Genomic DNA, 27872 nt, shown 5'->3' on the forward strand with positions numbered 1-27872 from the left:
CTGATGAGTAAAGCCTTTTTCAACTCATTTTTATAGTTTGTTCATATGTTGTACTGTTACACCACTGTCCCAGGTTAGGGGGGGGGGGGGGGGGGGGGATCCCGCTAACATGTTTAACCCCGCCACATTCTGTATGAATGACCTGTCCCAAGTCAGGAGCCTGTAATTCAGAGGTTGTCGTTTGTTTATGTGTTACATATTTGTTTTTCGTTCATATTTTGTACATAAATTAGGCCGTTAGTTTTCTCGTTTAAATTGTATTACATTGTCATTTCGGGGCTGTGCGGTATTGGCTTTGCTCATTTTTGAAGTTCGTACGGTGACCTATAGTTGCTAATTTCTGTGTCATTTGGTCTCTTGTGGAGAGTTGTCTCATTGCCAATCATACCACATCTTCTTTTTTATATTAATATAAGAACAGGCTCTGTAGCATAGCTGACGCACCTAAGCCTCACATTTAACAAAAAAAGGTTGATAAATTGCAACTAATGAACGAAGACACCAATGTAAATGACGAATAATTTTTTCAAAGTTGTATGGAATATTCGGTGTCCTCGGCTATGCACATATCTCGTCAGGATTATTTTCTATATGTCGTTCCTCAAAATACAGATTTTGTTTCGTTTCGTAGTGTTTCGTTTCTCAATTTACATGTTTCGTTTCGTTTCGTCGTGTTTCGTTTCGTTTCGCTGTGTTTCGTTTCGTTTCGCAATGTTTCGTTTCGTTTTGCTCTGTTTCGTTTCTGTTCCGTTTCTCACTTTACCGGGACCCTAAGGTATCTGCATACAAGATATAAAGCATCCAGGTCTTCTTACCTTCTAAAACATAAAGCTTTATACAAATAGTTTACGCAGCTGCCGCAATTTATGATATATTTAATTTTTCCAAGGGGCATAACTCATTAAAAATATTTGATAGGCAATTATTTTCCAAATTGTCTGTGACATTGCTGATATTTAAACCTTTGGTATGAATTTGATAAAAATCTGGCAAAAATTGTACATTGTGAGAGTGTTTACAATTCAAATTTCCATATAATTAATATTTCTAAGGAGCAGAACACTTTTAAAAATGATTAATCGGCACTGATTTTCGAACTTGTCCAAGATATTGCTGATATAAACCTATGATATAAGGTTCATAAAAACCTGGCAAGAATGGAACACATGAGAGCACTAACGATGCAATTTTCCATATACTGTGAATTCATTATTATTCGTGGGATACCAATTTTCGTGGATTTCGTTGGTACTGGCGAACCACAAAATTAAATGTTCAATGAATGTCAATTTTTATATAGGCTTGTATGCAGACTTTGGTAAAAAAAAATGTGGAAAATTGATTTTTTTTGAGTGAATTTTCTAAGTCTAAGGACAATAACTCTGCACAAAATCATCAGACCGGAACAAAATTTTAATTTGATCTGTAACTTGTCATGAAAAAACTATAAACCAATTATCAAATCAATATCTTCAAGCATGACAAAATAAAATGCTCCGCTGGGTGCAGCTTGATACGACCGCAGAGGTCGAACCCTGAACAGTTGGGGCAAGTATGGACACAACATTCAAGCTTGATACAGCACTGAATTTGGATTGTGATTAAATATTTTACACATCATAGGTTTTTATGGTATGGTACCTTGCAGTACAATTTCAGAGAGATCCATACACTTGAACACAAGTTATTGTCTGGAAACTAGAAAAAGGCTTGTTTTTTGCCCCTTTTTGGCCCCTAATTCCTAAAATTTTGAGGCAATTACCCCCAAAATCAATCCCAGCCTTCCCTTTGTAGTATGGTACCTTACAGTACAATTTCAGAGAGATCCATACACTTGAACACAAGATATTGTCTGGAAACTAGAAAAATGCTTATTTTTGGCCCTTTTTTGGCCCCTTATTCCTAAACGTTTTGTGCAATTACCCCCAAACTCAATTCCAGCTTTCCCATTAAGATATGGAACCTTGTAGTACAATTTCAGAAAGTGTATCTGGCCCTTTTTTGGCCCCTTATTCCTAAACGTTTTGTGCAATTACCCCCAAACTCAATTCCAGCTTTCCCATTAAGATATGGAACCTTGTAGTACAATTTCAGAAAGTGTATCTGGCCCTTTTTTGGCCCCTTATTCCTAAACGTTTTGTGCAATTACCCCCAAACTCAATTCCAGCTTTCCCATTAAGATATGGAACCTTGTAGTACAATTTCAGAAAGTGTATCTTTTCAGAGAGATCCATACACTTGAACACAAGTTATTGTCTGGAAACTAGAAAAAGGCTTGTTTTTTGCCCCTTTTTGGCCCCTAATTCCTAAAATTTTGAGGCAATTACCCCCAAAATCAATCCCAGCCTTCCCTTTGTAGTATGGTACCTTACAGTACACTAACACACAAGTTATGTCTGGAAGTTACAAAAATGCTTATTTTTGGCTGCTTTTTGGCCCTTAATTCCTTAACTGTTGGTACCATAACCCCCAAAATCAATCCAAACCTTCCTTTTGTGGTATTGAACCTTATGGTAAAATTTCATAGAGATCCATTCACTAAAACTAAAGTTAGAGTGCAAAAACCAATGTGTCTTTGGACGACAACGACAATGGACGACGACGACGACGCCAACGTCATACTAATATACTTTTTTGCGGTCGTATAAAAAGCACTGAAAGATTAGAGGCTGAGATATTTAAAGGTTTTTTTGTGTAGTTTAGGTTACCAATACATATTACAGACCTTCAAATATTCAGAGGAGGCCTTAAGCTGAAGTAAGGAAATGATATGATTACTATTTGACTCTCTGTAAAGCACATGGATATAAGTATAGAAGAATTTATGACTTCATTTTTAAGAACTTTCGGGTAGTATTTATGTCATACCACCACCACCACATTGTTGGCTGCTCTGTGGACAGACAGACAAACTAACAGAAAACAATACCAAAATATATGTTCAACGTCTATGACGTGTGTATACACACTATAAAGATGATTACTATATTTAACTTGATCCTTGGATGTTTTAGTCAAGTTGCTATTTCTATTTTAAAGTCGACGGCCTATATAAAAAGTTCAGGTTTTTGCAATTAAAATAAGATAGTATAGGGACTCTTACTGCCATACAAAAGCAGTAATAAGGTATCAATTTGATGACAGAAAAATAAACCCAATTAAGATTTCATTCTTAATCCATCAACTATAAATCATCTTCGTATTGCATCTGGCAAATTTGAGATCATGACACTAATCCTGATTTATCAAAACTAATTGCTATTTTTAGAAAAAGAGAAAAGATAAAACTATCATTTATTACTTATGTAAACTTCTAATATCTTTGTGGCGTCAGCCATTCAGATAGGAAAAGTCTACATCGTATAAATATTAGGGTTTTATGAATGGCTGCTGAAAAACATAAACACTCAGATATTACAATGCACTAATATCAAACTTCTCTCTACCACTATACTTTGCATTAGAATAGAAAGTAACCTTCCCTTGATGCTCACTTTACAGTTATACAAATCCCAAACTAAAACTAAAACAACTTTTTCATTCACTAATTTGTTAGATAACTGAATCAGTTAATAGACTATCAACAAGTTACAAATGATAAACGACAGAATCACATGAAATGCAAACATAATAAAGGATGATTTTATTGTTTATCAGATCTTCTATACATTGTTTTAGAAAGACGGAAATTCTAAGCCATAACCTAATATTTATGAGATCTTTCTTTGAAATACAATTACTTAATACAATTCATTCTATTACAAATATGTATACGTGTAAAAGAACATTCACAGAGTACCTCAACTGGTTTATTCCATGAATGCCTACATTGGTTGATCTGCCTACAAAATACAGGCAAAATAAAAGAGTTTCATTGTCCCCACGTTGCACATATTTTATCTGTCCCAGGACCGTTACTAAAAAAAAATGATTTTTTGGGTTCTTTAAATTATTTTAATAAATATCTTAGAGAAATGAAGGTTTTAAAGCTCTAACAACTGTATTGTTCAAAGTAATAAAGAGTTGATGTAAAGAATAAAAAAACATTTAAAAAAATACAATTTTCTATACAATTAATGTTTCCAAGGGACATGTTTCTTTTAAAAATTGACGATGGGCCCTACATGATTTGTCAGACATTGCTTATATTTACCTTTGATATAAATTTAATGAAAGAACAAAAGTTCAAATGTCCCCTGCATTGCACATTTTATCTTTTAAAGGGCAATAACTACAAAAAACTTGTTTATAGTTGTCAGGAAATTCTCCAAAAATATCTATGACAATTGACAATGTTGTTTGACAAATTTTGTATTATTCAAGGAATGACTGTAATATTTTTTCTGTCTATGAAGAAATAACATCAAAAATGTGGTGCACACTGAATAACTCGCATAGCGGGTTATTCTAAAGTGTGCACCACAATTTTTAGGTTATTTCAAATAGACAAAAAAAATATTACAGTCATTTCTTATAATTTAATTCTAAATTTCATTTCTTAAGAAGTAAATCTTGAAAAAAGCGTTCATGATGTCACGGTCACATGACAAAATTATGTCTATGAGCTCATAGACAAAAAACTTTCAGCCAATCAGAAGACGTGTTACATCCAAAATTAAATTATTCAAGTCTATTCTCAGGCCAAAATTAAAGTATCAACTATCTAACAATTAATTAATGATAATAACCAAGTTTCTCATTACTGGAATGGCCAGACAAGTCTGTTACTAGACCAAAAGCAGACCAAAAAAGGGTAGAAATTCAGTCATTATGATACCTGAGAAAACAAGAAGTACCTGTATTTATAACTTTAAGACCCAGCAAATTGTGGATGCTAAACAGAAAGAAAGCAAGAATTTATGGTATAATTCTAAGTATTTGTTAAGTAATTTAACATAGATGACTACTTGAATTAGTTAATAACTTGACAAACAACATTTTCATTTGTTAAAGGAATGGGGGAAGGGGGAACAAAATCAAGACCACATAGGTTCTGGACCTGCGTCACTGCATGCAATTGTTTGAGGTAATATTTATACTGGGGCACAACTGATCATTCCTTTTCACTGAAGCCAAGAAAACGTTGACAAACATTGTCCTTGTACAATGTGTACTGAATAATTTATAAACTGATGGAAGGAGCTACCTGGCAGATGAAAAAATAACTTACTCGCTTCAACTCAACCTTATCAAGCTGCAGACCAAATGTTTTACAAGAGGGTACACATTGAAATGCCTCGCCTGCTTTACTGACTATTGACTTTATTAAGATAAGTCTTAAAGATAAAGGTTAAAGGTTTGACTACAAGTATCACATAAACTTAACATTTTAAATATCCATAACAATGAGGTCACTGTTAGATAAATCCTGTCAGACAGACATGTATACCTTGCAATTATTCCATACACCAAATATAGTTGAACTTTTGCTTATGGTAACCAAAACACAAAATCTTAACATTGACCAATGAACCATGGAATTGAGGTCAAGGTCAGATTATACCTGCCAGACAGACATGTGCACCTTACAATCATCCCAAACATCAAATAAAGTTGACCAACTGCTCATAGTATTTGAAAAACAGTAAAAAACACAAAAACTTAACACTGATCATTGAACCATGAAAATTAGGTCTAGGTTGGATGATACCTGCCAGACTGACATGTACCCCTTACAATAATTCCATACACCACATATAGTTGACCTACTGCTTAAAGTATCGGAGAAACGGACCTAATCAAGTAACTTTAACCTTGATCACTGATCCATGAAATGAGGTTGAGTTCTGGTGAACCCTATCTGACGGACATGTAGACGTTGCAAGGACCCCATATACCAAATATAGTTATCCTATTACTCATAATAAGTGAGAAATTCTCATGACAAAAAAACTTCAAGCAGTCGCTGAACCATGAAAATGAGGTCAAGGACAATGGACATATGACAGACATATTCCTATTAATGACACTAAAGTTTTTGTAATTATCACATAAGATAAATTGAAAAATTGCATTATATTGAGAAGCATCCAGGTCTTCTACCTTCTGAAATATAAAGCTTTATACAAATAGTTTACACCACCACTGCCGCTGGATAATAACCCCTATGTCTCGCAAACTGCGACAAAATACTGAGACTTTCTTCGCAGGCAAGACAAAAATCATTCCCTTCAATTGGAGCCAAGAAAACTTTGATGAAATATGCCTTGTACAAATGAGTGTTGTATTAAACTTCATTCAATTGGCAAACAGAATAAGGCCAGAACACAGCATTGCTTACTCCCTATAACTCAACATTATCAAGCTGCAGACCAAATATTAAATCATTCCCTTTCATAGAAGCCAAGAAAACTTTGACTAAAGTTTTCTTTCGGAAGGACGGAGGGATAGAGTTTACTAGACCTGCTATCTCCTTTGGCTATGTAGGTAAAAAGTAGAAATGAGAGATTGGATTACACTGTTTGGTGAGACTGATTGCACTTTAAGTATCTTAAAAACTTTTCCATAATCAGACAGAGACCGATACGACACATTTGTTTTACAGAAGACATAGGATTTTATGTTCATATTATACTTACAATCATGATCTGATAATATACATGTCAAATAGACAATTAGAGAAACAAAGCACCCCTGGTATCTTTGACCAGAAGAAGCCTTTCTTGGAGTCAATAAAATAATCAAGTTTGATGCCTGCTGGTTAATAATGCTAATAATTTCTGCTCTCCAAGTTCTTTTATTAGTTGGTGAAGCCATTCATATAACAATGCTGGCAAACTCATGCCAATCAAAAAATATTTGCATTTCAAAAGATTATTATGTTAAACAAAAGGTTTCTAACCTTTCGAAAGAACTTCATCTCAGCTTTTTCAGAAAGATGCAAAATCTTATATAATGCTATATGAGCCATGGGCAGAGTTATTATAGTATTAAGCAAGAAAAAGTCATAATTGTCTCAGATGACAAAAAACAACTCATAAAAACTTAGGTTAATGCTGTTTAAAATACCATTGGCAAGTCTAATATTTCCGGTCAAAAGACATGGTCTAGACCAAAGTTAAATAAATAAGCTCACTTACATTTGCAGCTGAGAAAATTCTGTGCAACATAAAAACTAGAGGCTCTAAAGAGCCTGTGTCGCTCACCTTGGTCTATGTGCATATTAAACAAAGGACACAGATGGATTCATGACAAAATTGTGTTTTGGTGATGGTGATGTGTTTGTAGATCTTACTTTACTGAACATTCTTGCTCCTTACTATTATCTCTATCTATAATGAACTTGGCCCGGTAGTTACAGTGGAAAATATTTTGTAAAAATTTACAAAAATTTACAAAATTTATGAAAATTGTAAAAAATTGACTATAAAGGGAAATAACTCCTTAAGGGGACTATTGACAATTTTGGTCATGTTGCTTATTTGTAGATCTAACTTTGCTGTACATTATTGCTGTTTACAGTTTATCTCTATCTATAATAATATTCAAGATAATAACCAAAAGCTGCAAAATTTTCTTAAAATTACCAATTCAGGGGCAGCAACCCAACAACATGTTGCCTGATTGGTCTGAAAATTTCAGGGCAGATAGATCTTGACCTAATGAACAATTTTATGCTCATCAGATTTGCTCTAAATGCTTTGGTTTCAGAGATATGAGCCAAAAACTGCATTTTACCCTATGTACTATTTTTTAGCCATGTTGGCCATCTTGGTTCGCGGGCGGGGTCATCGGACACATTTTTTAAACTAGATACCCTAATGATGATTGTGGACAAGTTTGGTTAAATTAGTCTTAGTAGTTTCAGAGGAGAAGATTTTTGTAAAAGATTACAAAAATTTACGAAAAATGGTTAAAAATTGACTATAAAGGGCAATAACTCCTTAAGGGGTCAACTGACCTTTTTGGTCAAGTTGACTTATATGTAGATCTTACTTTGCTGAACATTATTGCTGTTTACAGTTTGTCTCTATCTATAATAATATTCAAGATAATAACCAAAAACGGCAAAATTTCCTTAAAATTACCAATTCAGGGGCAGCAACCCAACAACAGGTTGTCCGATTCATCTGAAAATTTCAGGGCAGATAGATCTTGACCTGATTAACAATTTTACCCCAGTCAGATTTGCTCTAAATGCTTTGGTTTCAGAGATATAAGCCAAAATCTACATTTTACCCCTATGTTCTATTTTTAGCCATGGCGGCCATCTTGGTTGGTTGGCCGGGTCACCGGACACATTTTTTAATGATGATTGTGGCCAAGTTTGGTCAAATTTGGCCCAGTAGATTCAGAGGAGAAGATTTTTGTAAAAGTTAACGATGACGGACAACGACGACGGAAGACGGACGCCAAGTGATGAGAAAAGCTAAAAATAGAAGTAGGACAAAAGAAAATACAAACTGATGAGTCTTTTCTAGACGAAATGCTTGTCTGGCGTACAAAATTTTAATTCTGGTATCTATGATGTTTATTTTCAAACACTGGGTCGATGCCACTGCTAATGGAGGTTTCTCCCTAAGGGTATCACCAGCACAGTAGTCAGCACTTCTGTATTTACATGAATTATCATTGATATGGTGTTGATTATAAACTAAATGTTTACAAAACTTTTAATTTTTTGAAATACTAAGGATTTTCTACCCTAGGAATAGATTACCTTAGCTGTATTTGACAAAACCTTTCAGAATTTTGGGTCATCAATGCTCTTCAACTTCATATTTTATTTGGCCTTTTAAACTTTTTTGATTCGAGCATCACTGATGAGTCTTTTAACTTTAGTAGACGAAACGCGGGTCTATGTAACATACAAAATTTTAATCCTGGTATTTATGATGAGTTTATTATACAGAACCATTTAGGAATTGTCTTCAATCTACTTGAAATATTTGCCTCTAGATGTTAAACAATGTTCAATAAATCTTTCAAAAGACTGCAACACAAAAGGTAATTTCATAACTAAAACTAAGGCAGTATGTTTCTCTGATTATACCAACAATGCGTATACTTAGAATGTATATCATGTTCTTTGATTCTTCGTCAAATTACTTACTTCAAAATTGTATTTTTCAGTAATATGCACTCAAGTCTATAAATAATAGATCTTGACAACTAATTAGAGCAGGAAGTACAAAACATACTCAAATCCAATCTCACGTCTAAATTTCCTTGAAAAACCAGGAAAAATTCAAATCCTAATTAATGGATTATTGGATAATGATTGGAAAATTATTTTTGATGAGATACTTTACATTGAAAATTCAAATTCTGTGTCATCAAAGCCATACAGCCTCTTTTGAGCCTCTCGTTTCATCTTCCATTTACAGTTCCAGATAAGGAGTGTTAACAAGCAGAAATTTCAGGACGTGACTCTAACCTCTAACCTCTGACCTTTACCTCAATTTCTAAATAATGTACAAAGAATCTCAGATTTTAAGAGATCTTAGGTGTTTACAATTTAATTAAGTGATTCACCTACATATATTGCTTGTTTATAACTGAATTATGTGATTCACCTACATATATTGCTTGTTTACAACTGAATTATGTGATTCACCTACATATATTGCTTGGTAAAGTGGTAAAGGGGAGACATCTTTTCTGGAGTCATTTTCTCTCCAATATCATATACCAAATATCTTTTTTATATCTTGCTTTGTTTTCAAAATTAAAGTCAGAAATGCAAACAAGAGGCTCTCAAGAGCCTGAATCGCTCACCTGTAATTTTTTGCTTAAATCTTTCATCAATGATTATTTTTGCTTTTCAATATGTATTAATGAGTGGCTTAAAAATTCCATTTAAATGTTCTTTGTATCTGTAATATTTTCTTCAAAAGCAAAAATATGCATTTTACCCCTATGTTCCATTTTAGCCAGAGTGGCTATGTTTCTTGATGTACAAGGAAATAAAATACAAAATTTATACTAGATACTCTGAAACTCATTCAGCCAAGTTTGGCTGAAATAGATTTAGTAGTTTCAAAGGAGAAGATTTTTTAAAGTAGGCAAACCAGATGAACAAATTGTGAAAAATTGTCTTTAAAGGGCAATAACTTCATAAGGGGTCCATTGACAATTTTGGTCTTAACTTATTAGTAGACCTCACTTTGCTGAACATTTTTGCTGTTTACAGTTTATCTTTATCTATAATAATATTCAAGATAATAACCGAAAACTGCAAAATTTCCTTAAAATCATCAATTCAGGGGCAATAACCTAAAAATCAGATACCCGACTTGGCTGATAATTTCAGGGCAGGTAGACCTTGACCTAATGAATACTTTAACTTCTTGTCTGATTTGCTTTAAATGCTTTAGTTTCTGAGGAAACAGAAAATAAAACACAAACTTTATTCTAGATAACCTAAGAATCATTCAGTACGTGAGCTTAAGTTTGGTTGGAATTGTAGTTTCAGAGGAGAAGATTTTTTAAAGTTAGAAAATTGATAAACAAATTGTGAAAAATTGTCCTTAAAGGGCAATAACTCCTTAAGGGGTCAATTGACAATTTTGATCATATAAAACTTATTTGTAGATCTTACTTTGCTGAACATTTTTGCTTTTTACAGTTTATCTTTATCTATAATAATATTCAAGATAATAAACCAAAAACTGCAAATATTTCCTTAAAATTACCAATTAAGTGGCAGCAACCCAACAATGGGTTGTTAGATTCATTTGAAAATTTTAGAACTGATAGAACTTGACCTAATGAACATTTTTATCCCATGTCAGATTTGCTCTAGAGAAGATGTTTGATATAGTTTACACCGGACGGAAGACGACGGACGACGACAGACGCCAAGTTATGGCAAAAGCTCACATTTCCTATGGAAAGGTGAGCTAAAAATTGAGAAAAATCTTCATTAAATGGCCATAACTTCAATTACGAGACAACTGACAATTCCGTCATGTTGACTTATTTGAAGATCTTGACCTATTGATCATTTAAGCATTTAAAAGTTTCTTTCAATCTATTATATTTTTAAAAAATCAGGCAAAAAGCAAAAAATTGTTAAAAATCATCATTTAAGAGCAATAACTCCAATAAGGAGTTGTCTGATGATTTCAACCATATTGTCTTATTTGTAGATCTTGTCTTGCTAATCATATTTCCTAATAAAAAATTCTCTGTATCTACTGCAGTTTTCAAAATAATACAAAAAAATGAAAAAAAATTGGTAAAATTTGACAATAAAGGGCAATAATTCCTATAAGAAGTCGTCTCACAGTTTTGACATGAATGTACAGCTAGTGTCAACATTCTCAACATGTTTGCCCCATCAGTTTTTCTCTATTCATAAAGGTTTTCAAGATAATATACAAAACTTGCATTTTACCCAATATGTTCTATTTTTAGCCATTCATCTGTTGTCACTATCAAAGTTTTTCATCAAAAACTTGGTCAAAGAAAAAACTGTACTGTGATTGGATAATTCCTGTCCAAGTACATCTAAATTTCAAGAAAAATAGGATAAGTTTCTCTTCCATCCAAGTCCGTCAAAGTTTTTGATCAAAGACTCTTAGATGTTCTATATATTTCCATTGGCTAATCTTGACCCCAATAAATAAGATGTCTGTATCTATGTCTCATCCGACAGGTTCAGCGTAACCCAGATTCTAGTCAATACCAACAACACAATAGTTAACTGACAACATTATGAGAAAACAAAGATTTCAGAGTTTACCAACTGATATTTTATACTTACATGTTTGTGTTGGAAACTTTTTCCTGATACTGTCTTGTACTAGGATAGTAGATACCAATACTCAAGTTACCATTCCTGCCACTTAGCTCTAGTTCTATTTTATAGGAAGAATTTCTTGCATTACTGGCATTGTATGAAGATGATGTTAATCTGTCACAAAAACCTCCATTTCTTCCCTTCAGCAATTTGAATTTATCTGGAAAAGATAGATAATGGGACATCAGACTGACAAAATCAGCCAAATTATATTTACTCTTAAGTGTAGAAACTCAAACGTGGATGGGAGACATTGAAGTTTGGAAGCAGGAATGTATCTACCAAGGCAGATGTCATCGAAACACCTGTTTATATGTAAAAATAAAAATGAGAAAAACCCATAATGCATAGTATACTATATAAGGCTCTGAAATGAAAATAAACTGCTATCACAGAGAAATGTCTCGCTTTTTTATAATTTTGATTATGCAAATGTTGAAATTAAAATGGCAATACTTAACAAGTTAGGCTAATATTCAAAGTCAATGAACCATGACTGAGGTACATGGCTAAACCATCTCCATGTAAATGAGAGTGCCAATGCTAATACAACTGCATACTAATATCATTGACTTATTATAAGTTGTTCCCTTTAAACAAACCTAAACACAAACATTAACTTGTAAACTATGTAAAAGTTTCAAAGTCAATGAACCATGAAGAGGGGTGGAGCTATATAATATCCATGGAAACGACACTTACAAATGCCAATAAATTTGCATACCAAATATCATTGACTTAACATTAGCAGTTCATCTTAAACTGATCTTATGGGGATGGGGCCAAATATTCTCCATTGAAATGAGATGTGCTAATGCTTATACAACTGAATACCAATTAACATTGGCCTACCACTAATGGTTCCCCTTGAACTGACCTAATCACAAACTAATACATGTTAACTAAGCAAAATTTTCAAAGTCAATAGACCATGACTGAGGGCGCAGGGCCAAATAATCTCCACGGAAATGAGATATGCCAATGCTCATACAACTGCATACCAAATATCATTGACCTACCACTAATGGTTCCCCATAAACTGACCTAATCACAAACTAATACATGTAAAATAAGCAAAAGTTTCAAAGTCAATAGACCATGACTGAGGGCGCAGGGCCAAATAATCTCCACGGAAATGAGATGTACCAATGCTAATACAACTGTATACCAAATATGATTGACCTACAACTTGTGGTTCACCACAAACTAGTCCTAATCACAAACTATTACATTGTTGTCGCTGCCACCATCATCGTCGCCGACGCTGGAAACAGCATACCTATGTCTCGCTTTTTGACTCTGTCAAGCGAGACAAAACTAGGGAACAAATGAAAAAATTCCAATAAATACATTTATCAGACCATTTGTTTTCTCATTTGAATTGTTTTACATTTGCCATCCATTTCGAGGCCTTTTATGGCTTGCTAAGTGGTATGGGTTTTGCTCATTGTCGAAGGTGACGTAGTTGCTCACTTCTAAGTCATTTGGTCTCTGGTGAAGAGTTGTCTCATTGGCACTCATACCTTTTCTACTTATATTTATATGAAAAATTTCCAATAGGGAACATGTAAACCTCTAAAAATGGATCAAATAATAACATATTGGTCAACAAAAAGTAAGCACTTCAATGAACAGAGCTATTTATATCTCATTTCATATAAAATCGTGTTATTAATGACAGGCGATATGATATACACATTACACTGGAAATAATTGGAATAGAACTTTGTGTTTTCACAATTGTGTATTGTAGAAAAATAACAAATGTTTAAAATTTGACTATCAGTGCTTTAATCCTACAACCTGTGATCCTAAGGCAATATATTCATAGATTGTGTCTTAAAATACCCATACTGTTATCAAATTCAATCTGGATTCTCGCCATTTTATAAATTTTCTTCTACTCTTTCTGATGTGTGGCCTATTTCACAACTCATTCAAGCCAATAAAATCTTAGTCACTTCATCAATCGACCAATCAAAAATGGAGGTCATTTCATTAAAGATTTACACTTGTTTTTACAAAGTAACAATTCTTTAAATCTAAACTTTATATAAATAATAAAGGAATCTGTGTACTGAATGCCCCGTTCTACAATATTTGACAGCAGAACAAAAAGACAGCTTGTACAAGAATTATTTAATGAATATCAATGAATTCATTTTTTCATCAACGTTATGTTAACTATGCTTCTGTCTGGGAATTCTCATTGACAAAATGTCATATTTTAATTGTATTTGTATGAAACTGGCTTCATCAGTAAGTCTAGATGAATCAAAAGAAATATCAAAATCTCTTAACTTGATTAGGAACATATATAGACTTTTATTATACACGACTGGAAGTTTCAGAGTATTCTTTATTGCTTAGAAAACTTTTATTTCTTCATAAACATATTCAAAGCAATTTCAAAGTACTTTTCTTTTTTACATTTTCCTCACAACTTTTCATCTTAAAAACTTACTCAATTATTAAGCTCAATAAAATTTCCTACAATATTTTTAATTCAATTTCAGAGAACTTAAGTTAAATATTTCAAATATCAATATTAAGTATTATTATAAAAATATGAAATTGGGTATTTTCCAATTGGACAGTATGAATGTCTTTTTGGACACAATAATCAAGAGAAAACGTAGACCTATGAACATTATCTTGCAATCCTGCTTAAATTTCTTAATATGGATAATAAAATTGAGAATGGAAACGGGGAATATGTCAGAGACAACAACCCCAAAGAGTAGAAAACAGCCCAAGGCCACCAATGGGACTTCAACACAGTGAGAAAATGCCACACCAAGAGGCAGGCTTCAGACTGGTTGGGTTATCATGCATATAATGCTCTCCTACTGTAGACCAAACCTTTAAATACACAACTGAAGCTTTGGTCTTAACCCAACCTTTGACCTAGAATATCCCAGAAATCCTAATCCAACGATAGTCATGCTTGGAAGGTTTAAACCAAGGTTTTAATGCTTACCCTTTAATATTGACCTTTGGTCTTGAAACGGCAAGCTATGTTTCAGTACGGCCATGCTGAAAAGTAAAATGCTTTCCCTTCACTTGTAAACTGGCCTTTGGTTCAGAAACAGCAATATATGTTTCAGTATGACCATCTATGAGAATGGTTCCACTAAAGTCAAAATATAGGACGCTTCATAAACATCTAAACTTTGCCTGTATTTTTCAACCTATAATGAGTTAAGTCATAAACTATGAGAACATATGTTCATTTAAACATACTTAACATATACACACTGTGTAAATTGTAAATAAACTTGAAATTGTTATGCTGTGGCCAAACCGGTTTTTGGGGTGAACACTAAATTTTCAAAAAAATCTGGAGGCCTGCGAGACGACTTAATTTGCTTAAAATTGGTATGGACGAATACTGTTATATCTAATGCAGGGCAAGCACATGTTGATTTATCACATACATAAGTTTTAATGGCATATTTGTCCAATTTCTGTATTGTAACTTCGATATTTGTTCACCTAGATACATGAAATTAACTGAAACTCGAAAATCAATACATTTTCTGAAAAATCAACATGCGCTTGCCCTGCATTAGATATAACAGTATTCGTCCATACCAATTTTGAACAAATTAAGTAGTCTCGCAGGCCTCCAGATTTTTTTGAAAATTTAGTGTTCACCACAAGAACCGGTTTGGCCACAACATAACAATTTCAAGTTTATTTACAATTCACACAGTATGTATATGTTAAGTATGTTTAAATGAACATATGTTCTCATAGTTTATGACTTTACTCATTATAGGTTGAAAAATACAGGCAAAGTTTAGATGTTTATGAAGTGTCCTATATTTTGACTTTAGTGGAACCTTAAATCAAGGTTTAAATTTTGACCCTTTACTGTTGACCTTTGTTATATACTATGTCTGAAGTGTTATGACTTGTTAATAAAGGGTAAAGAAAATTAGTATTCAATTATTTAAGGTTAATCTGAAATAGGTTTCCCAACCAGTTGAAGATTATAAAGGTTACCAAGTATAAAGTAATGTTGGTGACAGGTTCCTACATTTATAATAAAGTCATTGTGATCAATATAATGTTTAGTCAACTATTTGGATCACACAATAGAAGTTTGACGTCACTGTCTCCCACTTTGACAACATAAGAGGAATAATAATCAGGAAGATAATTTCAGTAAACAGTCTGTTAGTACCAATTGTCTATTTCTGAAACCAATAATTCTACAAACATGAGTATTGCAATATACAACTTTACCTATATAAATCTTTATACATTTCCTTAATGATTCACAACTTAATTACAAACAAGAAGTATGTTGTACATTAGATGCACTTTTTCCACTTCAAAAATTTTCAAAACTTTCTGCTCAATCTTTGATTTATGTTTAGCATTAAGTGTACTTAGTCTTCTTGTTGTTACTATGCTGCCACAGGGAGGCATATAATATTACTAAGTAATTCTTGAATTTGGTCTTTGAAAGATAACTTGAGTATAAGCCTCCACCAAATCATTTGACACTGTATAGAAACACAAAATTTTGCCACTTTTTCAGCATCTACGTACTCTTATCAAAAACTTGAGGTGAAATGTTCGAAGTAAATTGATTACAGAATACTGGAGTACAGTCTTACAACTAAGCCCAAGAACTTGCATCAAAATGATGTTGAATAAAAAGTGAACTTATATCCTGCACTACTTAGAAAACACCATATTTTCAAATTAAACTGTCACATCAATTATATTATGTTAGTTCACAGATACCACATGGTTTCTTTCTCAATCTATAGGTGACAATTGTTGCAAAAAGGGATAAAATGAAATACAAAATACCAATCAAGAAATATCTCTATATATATATGTGATTTTGATTTTTTTTACAAAATTAGATTTTTTCAATAAATAGCAAGATTAGAATATTTTTAAAAACCATATTTAAAAATAATTAGGTTTTCAAATAAATCTTAAAAGTCAGGATAAACAACATCAAAGAATATTTCCAAAATAAGAATTAAACGCAAAAAAAAGGGGGGGTCAACCCCACATGTGCCTGTGCATTTTCCTAAAACTTTTAAAGTTTAACAATTTTGTGTTTTAAACATCTGTTTGTTAAGTAATATTATCGGTCGCCTTATCAGTATAAAATGACAGATTTATAGCCCTTCTTAACCATTTTATAATTGAGAGAAGATATGGAATTTTCACTTTCTTGTGCATGGATGTAGGACTGGAGTAAGAACATCACATAACAGACGGACAGACTGACTAACCTAAGGACCGGTACAGAAACGAAGGTATATAATAATATGTCTGTTATTGAAGGGCTGTTTTAAAAAAAAAAAATATTTGAAGGTAAATATTACAAAACCACTGAAACATAATTAAGGGATTGAGCCTCATAAAATTCCTGGAACTGAAATAAAAGAATTATTTTAATGCAGCAGAAATCTAAATTTTCAATGAATATAATACTCCTTGTGGGGTACCTAATCAGAAAACTTAATTGAATATTGCAAAAATTCAGCATGACAAATTCTATATAGCCGAATAATATCTGTGAAACTCAATTAAGGATGATGATCATGCAAAATATACCAAATATTAATTGTAAAAGTATTTCTTTTAAAATACACCTCATTAAAACAAATTTTGAACATTTCTGAAGCTGGCTGAGGCCTTTAGTATTCTCCTGTAAACCAAAGTACATTATACTCAACATCCTATATATTAATGATATTGATATATCATCCTGATAAGAAATTTACCTCATTCCAGCATGACCAAGGGTCAGTCAGACCTCATTGTGATTCATGGACTACTGTTGAGTGTTCTGAGCTAGGAAGCTAGTTAGCTAGACAGTTTAAATGACAGATGCCCAAAAAGTGACACCTATATCTCATCTCATTCAACATATGTCACACTTAGCAAGACACAAAATAATATAATTATGCACAACTGTGCATGGTATGAAGCATGCAATTCCGCCAAGTGTAGGTATACACTCAGTGCCTTCGAATGATTAGGTCAGAAACTATACAAATTATCACTTAAACGAATTTCCGACAGGTCAAAGCTCTACAAACAATAAAGAGTGGGCTGATCATAATTTCTTATTTCTGTTGACATTTATTTTTGCCAGCTCTTCCTGAAAAGACCAATATTTTCATTCAGTCTTCCTTTTATCACCACTGAACAAATAAATAAAACAACGAAAGACATATTAATTTCCAATTCAAGTATTCCTCTGATTTCTTAGGAAAACACAGAGAAAGCAAATGTCAAGAAAAGCTCGTTAGCATATTAACAAAGAGTTAATGAAGGGTTAATGTGGGTACTCATAGGAAGCAATAACTCTTTATAAGGTGACATATTCAAGTGATTCCATGTCTGGAAAAACAGAAACTTGACTTTTACATTTATATTTAGTTTAAAGATAATTTATTCATCCTTTGGGAAGAAGAAGAGTTTGGTATCAATTGCTGATTCAATGCCAGATCCATGAAGTCAACTTTACAATTACATCACTGTTGTAGGAGAAATTTTCTGTTAAAAGATTTTCTGAGCCCAAATTTTCATCAGAAAGACCTGTTTGAGGTGGCTAGTTTAGTGTGTATTGTTTAATTAGAGATTGCTTTATGAAGAAATGTTTTCATAAATATATCGATACAATATTATATATTAGGAATACATGGTCTGATATTATTACTCAACTATCCATCATGCATGCAGAGATATTAATATTAAATTATTCTGACCCTACAATAGCATAGTACAGATCAATTTAATAAAGTTCCTGATTAAATATCAAATAATTCCTTAATACAAAAACAAAAATTGTGTAAAAAAAAAAGTCCATGCTCAGTGGGTATATAATAAAAATTAAAAATATTATCAAACAGGATGTGTTACCATGACAGTAAGATCTGAAAATTGCTTTAGTTTAAACAGTATTTATAAATGAAAAATTATAACAATGAAGTAGCACTATTTTACATAAAACTCAGATATGGGATTCGGAAACAAGTTTAGAAAAACTTTTATAAACCATCTCCTGAAAAAAATACATCTATTTAACAAACAATATGCAGACGTGCCAACAGTATATTCAGTTAAGGTAACATATAATAAATCTTAATAAATACCAAAAAAGAAACAAGAATGTGTCCATAGTACATGGATGCCCGACTCGCACTATCATTTTCTATGTTCAGTGGACCGTGAAAATGGGGTAAAAACTCTAATTTGGCATTAAAATTAGAAAGATCATATCATAGGGAACATGGGTACCAAGTTTCAAGTTGATTGGACTTCAACTTCATCAAAAACTACCTCGACCAAAAACTTTAACCTGAAGCGGGACAGACGGATGGACAGACAGACGGAGGAAACGGTACGACGAACGGACGAACGGACGGACATATGGACGGACGAACGAACGAATGGACGCACAGACAAGAAAATATAATGACCCTACTACTATCGTAGGTGGGGCATAAAAAAAAACAAATAAAAAACAACGAAGCAGTAACTTTTATTTTCTTGATAGACAGTCATTGGAACCACCACACATGTCCGATTATAGTTGATGACATCAACTTATATAACTAATGAAAACATATACAAGGTCAACTTTCAAAATGTTTTGTTTGATTTATATATTCAGAAACTTTATAAAATATTTGCCTATTGTCATCATCAGACTTTAAACTGTCCCCATATAAGATAATCTTAAGGTTAATAAAAGGTACTGACCCGATAGTATCCCTTCGAATTTCATTATATTTTGGACATTTGAGGAAGTAATGAGAGGTACTTTCTATGTGACCACAGGAACACAATTATTTTTTTTTCATTTTTTTTTTAAATAGATGGTCCCTTAGAACACTACTTAGGAGTCTGTCACACTCATGCACAACATATTTGGTCTCTTCTACAGCGTAGGTGAAAATAAAAAGGGGTTTTATTAATATTTTGAAAGAGATAGGTCTTAAAACCAGATTTTGATTGATTTAAACGAATGTCCTCTGGAATATTATTCCTAAGGTTTATAACAGCTGGTAAAAATGACTTCTAGTAATAACTTGTTCTGAATAGTATAGTTTATAAATTTGAAGACACTCTAGTCAGATCACTTTTAAAAGTGGGTCAGACCTCTTGACAAAAAACTTTATGACAAGGAATTACAAACTGCTCAAATTATGGCTGTCTTTTAAGAATAAAACAAAACTTTAAAACGTGTTTGATACTTTTATTGCATATATAATAACATATACATTAAACAAGAGTGCACACACTGAAATGTCTCGCCTGCTTATTGACCATTGATTTTATATTGATAGACCTAAATATAAAGTTTTACTACAAGCATCACATTAACTTAACATGATCCAAGTAAATGGGGTCAAGGTTAGATAAACCAAGCCAGAAATACATGTACACCTTACAATCATTGCATACACTGAATATAGTTGACACATTGCTTATAGTATACAAGGAACAGACCAAACCATGAAAACTTTATATTGTCCAATGAACCATGTAAATAAGGTCAAGGTCAAATGAACCATGCTAGACAGACATGTACAACTTACAATCATTCAATGGATCAAATATAGTTGACTTATTGCATATAGTATCTAAGAAACAAACTTAAACAGGAAAAGTTAACATTGACCAATGAACCATGAAAATGAGGTCAAGGTCATATGATACCTGCCAGACAGACATATACACCTTACAATCATTCCATACACCAAATATAGTTGACCTATTGCTTATAGTTTAAGAAAAACAAACCAAAACACAAAATCTTAACATTGAGCAATGAACCATGAAAATAATGTCAAGGTAAAAAAAATCCTGCCAGACTGACAGGTTCATTGGAAAATATCCATAAAGTAACACGTAAATATTTAACACGATAAATAGTGTTTTAACACGTTAAGTTTTTTGGCCGATTTTAGAATTTTTACTTTAACATCGTGCCTTTGGAATCTTGCAATGATTTGAGGCGGTTCATTTCCTTATATTTCCTGCACGATGGCTTACATTACAATCCTCAACATTTATGTTTACACCTAATTTGTTTACTATGTCTACAACTTTTTCTGAGGTATTTCTTCCACTTGAGACAGGTTCACAACTGAAACAGAGAAGACCTTTTCTACTGTACTGTTCGAGATCGTCCACTTTTTGTTGTAGCTTAGTGTTTTTTACATGTACCTCGTTTAACTGGTTTGTTTTTATTGTAAGAGTTGATTCCAATTTACATTGTTTTTCTTCGATTTCACTTCTTCTGTCTATGAGGTGTTTTTGTTTTTCAATTGCTACCCTTTCAACTGTCTTCTCGATATCATGTTCCAATGACTGCTTAATAGTTTTGGCTATCCTTACTATATCACCCCCAGAAAGTGATACTTAGGTAGCAAGCCTGCTGAAACACTCTTTTTGTTTTTTTTCGCTCAAATTAAAATCTCATCTTTCTGAAGCGCTGTCAGTGACACCCGATTCCCAAATTGCTTTCACAGTACAACTCAACATCATAAAATTCTTGTTCAAATATCAAATCTATTATTCCTCATTTCTGAATCTAAAAAGTTCCATGCTCAGTGGGTACAATAAAAATTCTATGCTCATTGGGTACAATAAAAATTCTATGCTCAGCGGGTACAATAAAAATTCCATGCTCAGTTGGTACAATAAAAATTCAAAGCATCTGTCCAGTTCATTAAACTGAACCAATCACAGCTTATTTCATTCAAGAAGAGACGAAAATAAAATTAAAATCCAAACCTGTGAAAATTATATGAAAACTGATTCATGATCTTCTTCATCAGGTCTTAATCAAAATGAGCTTTCTCTGGGCACTCCAGCTTCCTCCACCGATAAAAATAGGCCTCCACGAGATAGCCAATAGTGCTGAAATGGCAGTAAACACCAACAACCAACCAACCAACCAACCCTTAATCAAATTGGTTAGGGAGAGTTGTACAGCATGTTTATTTTACTAAGGTTATTTTGAGGTAAATAAAAAAGCACCTTACAACTGTGAACATTATAGTTTACGGATTTGTTTGCTCTCAATCGATTTATGACTTTTGAACATACTACTGTTGCCTTTATTTAGCCACGTACGTAAATCATGCTCATGTTGACTGTTGTCATTATTTAGCCATGTACGTAAATCATGCTCATGTTTACTGTTGCCTTTATTTAGCCATGTACGTAAATCATGTTCATGTTTACTGTTGCCTTTATTTAGCCATGTACGTAAATCATGCTCATGTTTATGTTATTCAATACAAGTGCAGAAGTACTTTGCCTTTTGAGTACTCCAATCTACACCCAAATAAATTAAAAGTTCTATGACCTGAAGCAAGAACTAGTGATTGTTGTCTATCCTTACTGGAATTGTCCAAATTATGACAATTGTTATATAATATACTTTTTGATGACATAATAATGTCAATCCTAGTGTCTGGAGTTATTTTCCTGTGGCTTAATACAGTTATATTCTGTCAATGCAAATCAAATGTTTTCTAATTGGTAGAGTTTCCAGTCAAGAAGATACAAAAAGAAAACCTTTGACACATTGTTGATACTAGTAGCTTCAAGCTAGGAGCCTGTATCGCTCAGTTGGCATTCTATTTTGGCAAAACAAATTGAAAATAAAAATCTAGTCTTGCTGATCATTTCTGCTGGACTAAGTTAATGTTTTATCCATTATAGCTTTAAAGATAAGTAAAACTTGAAAGAAAAATAAACTGCTTCGCCGAGCGCAGCTGGATACAACCACAGAGTTCCAACCCTGAACAGTTGTGGCAAAAATGGACACAATATTCAAGCTTGATACAGGTCTGAATTTGGATTGTAATCTAACATTTGACACATTAAAGGTTTCTGACACAGAATAAATGTAGTCAAAGAACTTGAAAATGGTTGTATGATTTGAATTTATATTCAATTGAAGATTTCTTGCTGTTGTGCAATATGCTGTGCTGTTGCGCAATACTTAGTAAATCTGTTTTCAGACTATATACAAAGTATTAGCAAAATAAATTGTGACCCCCAATTTTTTTTCTTTGGAAAATTGACAATTTCTTAAGTCTTGAGGGAAAAAAAATTGACCCCCTCCACCCAAGAATAATTTTTTTTTTACCCCACTCCAAAAAAAAATAATATTTGAAGAGAATTTCTTTTGAGGAAAAAAAATTTTTACCCCCCCCCTTCCAAAAAAATGTTTTGAAGAAATTTTCTTTTTGTAAAATGTGGTACAAATTAAGTGACATCCATACACTTAAACACAAGTTATTGTCTGAAAACTAGAAAAATGCTTGTTTTAGACCCTTTTTGGCCCCTAATTCCTGAACGGATTGGGCAATTACCCCCAAAATGAATCCCAACCTTCTACTTGTGGTATTGAACCTTGTGGTACAATTTCCGAGCAATAAAAATACTTGTACACAAGTTATTGTCCTGAAACTAGAATAGAGTGCACACGCTGAAATGTCTCGCCTTCTTTTCTAATCATTGATATTATGTTGATAGTCCTAAATATAAAGCTTTACTACAACTATCACATACACAAGAAAATGAGGTCAAGGTCATATAAACCAAACAAGAAATACATGTACACCTTACAATCATTCAATACACTAAATATAGTTGACCTATTGTTTATAGTTTCTAAGATACAGACTTAACCAAGACAAGAGTGCATACGCTGAAATGTCTCGCCTTCTTTACGAATCATTGATATTATGTTGATAGTCCTAAATATAAAACTTTATTACAACTGTCACATAAACTTAACATTAACCAAGTAAACTAAACATTGACCAATGAACCATGAAAATGAGGTCAAGGTCAGATGAACCATGCTAGGCAGGCATGTACAGCTAACAATTCTTCCATACAACAAATATAGTTGACCTAGTGCTTATAGTTTAAGAAAAACAGACCAAAACACAAAAACTTAACACTGAGCAATGAACCTTGAAAATGAGATCAAGGTCAAATAAAACCTGCATGACTGACATATAGATCATAAAATATTTCCATACACCAAATATAGTTGAACTATTGCATATAGTATTAGAAAAAAAGGCCAAAACTCCAAAACTTAACTTTGTCCACTGAACCATGAAAATGAGGTCAAGGTCGATAACACCTGCCAGTTAGACATGTACACCTTACAATCATTCCATACACCAAATATAGTAGACCTATTGCATACAGTATAAGAAAAACAGACCAAAACACAAAAACTTGACTATAACCACTGAACCATGAAAATGAGGTCAAGGTCAGATGACACCTGCCAGTTGGACATGTACACCTTACAGTCCTTCCATACACTGAATATACTAGACCTATTGCTTATAGTATCTGAGATATGGACTTGACCACCAAAACTTAACCTTGTTCACTGATCCATGAAATGAGGTCGAGGTCAAGTGAAAACTGTCTGACCGGCATGAGGACCTTGCAAGGTACGCACATACCAAATATAGCTATCCTATTACTTATAATAAGAGGGAATTTAACATTACAAAAAATCTTAACATTTTTTTCAAGTAGTCCCTGAACCATGAAAATGAGGTCAAGGACATTGGACATGTGACTGACAGAATCTTCGTAACATGAGGCATCCATATACAAAGTATGAAGCATCCAGACCTTCCACCTTCTAAAATGTAAAGCTTTTAAGAAGTTAGCTAACGCCGCCGCCGCCAGATGACTATCCCTATGTCGAGCTTTCTGCGACAAAAGTCTCAGGCTCGACAAAAACTAAACATTGACCAATGAACCATGAAAATGAGGTCAAGGTCAGATGAACCATGCCAGGCAGACATGTACAGCTTGCACTCCTTCCATACAACAAATATAGTTGACCTATTGCTTATAGTACTTGAAAAACAGACCAAAACACAAAAACTTAACACTGAGCAATGAACCATGAAAATTAGGTCAAGCTCAAATGAAACCTGCCAGACTGACATGTACCCCTTACAATCATTCCATACACCACATATCATTGACCTACTCCTTATAGTATCGAAGAAACAGACCTAATCAAGTAACTTTAACCTTGATCACTGATCCAGGTAATGAACCCCATCTGACGGATACATGGACATGTATCGTTGCAAGGAACATAGTTATTCTATTACTCATAATAAGTGAAATTCTCATGACAATAAAACTATAATCTTTTTTCAAGCAGTCACTGAACCATACAAATGAGGTCAAGGACAATGGACATATGACAGACGGAAACTTAGTAATATAAGGTATCTGCATACAAGGTATGAAGCATCTAGGTCTTCAACCTTCTGAAATATAAAGCTTTATACAAATAGTTTATGCCACCGCCAGATAGTAATACTTATGTCTAGCAGGCGAGACAAAAATCATCATTCAAGACAAAAAAATTCCAATGAGGAGTCAACTTATAATTTTGCCTATATGTTTAAGATTTGGAGGTCATATTTTTTTTCTAATCATTTTTGCTATTTAGTTTCTATATGCACATTATATTTCTGCAAATTAAACTACACAAAAATAGAATTGATGTCTAAAAAAACTTTTGTCTCAGGCAAGAATATATGATTAAAAGCAAAAGTCTTATCTTTCAAGACAATACAATACAATGAATCTCTTACTTCTAACAATAGATCAATTATCAAATACAGAAACTTCTTAACAAAAGGATATTGGTCACTTGTAGTATTCTTTATGTTCCCAGCAGTGGTCTTTGGTGTCCTCTGATAACACCAATTTCTTTCTTCATCATCTCATTACAAGTCTAACCAGACCAAATCAGAACACAGCAGTTCCTGTCTTATCTCAGGCTCATTATTCTCAATGAAACAAATCCTACAATTAACTTGAGGCTTTCCACAGAACAGACATGATATAGATGAAACTTTCTCATCGTTTAGTTATATTATTGCCATCAAATTGTCTGTATCAAAAGTTATCTTTTACATCCTGATCCTCCTTTTACTTTCCATGCTCATTAAATGCATTTAACATTGAAGTCAGCATTTTTTTCCCAAAAAAGTGTACAGTATTAATTATTAAACCTATGAAAAAAAATATCATTCTTCTTTTTATGGGCTATTTTGTTATGTTGACTGTTGACACAGACATATGTCTCGCCTGTCGTCAGAAAATTCAGAAAAGACAATCTGATGGACAGCAACAATGCTTATTAATTCAAAGTTGATGGTCTATGACCTAGGGGCAGGGCCACAAAATGGTCAACATGTACTGATAGTAATGCAACTTTATAGAAAATATCATTGATCTATCACTAATACTTCCTATCAAACTAACTTAATCAGAAAACTTAACATTGAAAATTGCTTATTAATTGAAAGTTGCTGACCATGACCTAGGAGGCAGGGCCGCGAAATAGTCGTCAAACTGATAGTAATGCAACTTTATAGAAAATATCATTGAACTTTCACAAGTAGTTCCTGTCGAACTGACTTAAAACAAGGAATAATTTTGAGTTCTGGAAAATTGATAAGAAATGTATGATGAAAACTAACCCAATTAGTTCATACTGAAATATCAGTGAAAGTAACTTTTACCTCAGCCATGGTTGCATGGCTAACCCACTTAAGTTAGGTTAGTTTTCATCAAATATTTCTTATCAATATTCCAGAATTTAAATTATTCCAGATTCAAATAATTCCTTGTTTTAAGCAGATAACTTAACAATTGTTGATGCTGACACCGGAAAAGCAATACCTAAGTCTCGTCTTCAGCGAATTTCGTTGCAGGAGAGACAAAAATGACATCCCCCTATATGTCAGAATCTCGAATTTTGATCAAGTTAAAAGGCTTAGAATAGCTATTATTGTAATAAAAATTACCCTTATTCAATAACTACTGTGTAAATAAATATCAAAACATTATTTAAGGTATCATAATCTCTAATGAACCACTAGCCTAGATAACTTATATCTAGTTATTATATTCTCAATTGAACTATAATAAATTCAATATTTGAAAACTCATTTATTATTTTATTTGTATGAGCCCAAAGGGTTATTAGGTGTGTAAACCTATGGAATCAATGTTATCTTCAAAATGAAGAATGCAAAGGTTCTAAAAGTGTCTTGTTTAGAGAACACATTATGATATTGGTCATTATCTAATCATTCAAAAATGAATCACAGACTTAAATGGCTAAGTTGACCATTGTAAATCTTTTGTAAATTGACCTAGCTCCAAGTATGTAAAAAATGTGGAAAAATTTGTATAACAGTTTCTAAATAGAGGGTGCATTTATTACAACATGTGTGCAATATTTCTGTGAAGTTTTGAAATCTAGGTTGATATCTGTAGGAGGAGTTAATTAAAAAAAAACTGGTACCATCTTTCCTTAAATTTTGCTGAAAAATCATTAAGGAACTAAGCCTAAGAAAATAAGTGAAAATTCCTCAAACATAGCAGATTCACAACTTCAACATGACTTTTTTTGTGTGCAATCCTTGAATGTTTAGATGATAATATGATCTAGTCTTTCTCATAGAATCATTAGTTTAAATAGCCATAATCAAAATAAAAAAAATATTTGACTAGTTGCACGCAAATAAGTATAATGCTGATGTATTTCTACTTATAAAGTTGATCAATGATCAATTAATGTTATAATAAAGAATTCTCAAAAGAAAATCAATTAGGCTGTCTCAGAAAATAAACAAACATGTAACTATTCAATTTAATTTAACTCATTAAATAAAAACTGCATTCCATATAATTCTCTGTTCAATTTTAATCAACTTTTAATTGATTTTAGACATCATTCCCCACTTCAACTCCTCCCACTTAAACATGAAAACTTCTCAAGTTACGTAAACACATGAAGCTTTTAATATCATACGACTTAATTCCATCATGGAGTCAATCTTTTTAAGCTTTTGGCAAATTTTCATGATTGTGTCTGACACATTATTGTTCAATTTACACCCCCAATATATCACAAATGGAATGACACACGAGTTTTCACTCTTTAGCAAATAATTTTCAAATGATATATGGAAACATTAACAATACATTATCGGTACTCGATATTTCCGGAATTTCCCTTAATATCTCTTTAACTCAATGATTGTCTACT

The 27872-nt window shown here is 32.8% G+C and overlaps 1 protein-coding gene across 1 annotated transcript in view; it reads right to left on the minus strand.

Moving 5' to 3' along the window:
• The window catches only part of LOC127699231 (ALK tyrosine kinase receptor-like), a 167159-nt gene that overhangs the window by 109824 nt on the left and 29463 nt on the right, over window positions 1-27872 (minus strand). Inside the window, exon 2 of the mRNA XM_052202985.1 lies at window positions 11708-11903. The gene's annotated coding sequence lies outside the window, so the exon portion shown is untranslated. The remainder of the gene's footprint in view (window positions 1-11707; window positions 11904-27872) is intronic.

The sequence above is a fragment of the Mytilus californianus genome, unplaced genomic scaffold (genome assembly GCF_021869535.1).
Source record: "Mytilus californianus isolate M0D057914Y unplaced genomic scaffold, xbMytCali1.0.p SCAF_4, whole genome shotgun sequence".
NCBI classification, from domain to species: domain Eukaryota; kingdom Metazoa; phylum Mollusca; class Bivalvia; order Mytilida; family Mytilidae; genus Mytilus; species Mytilus californianus.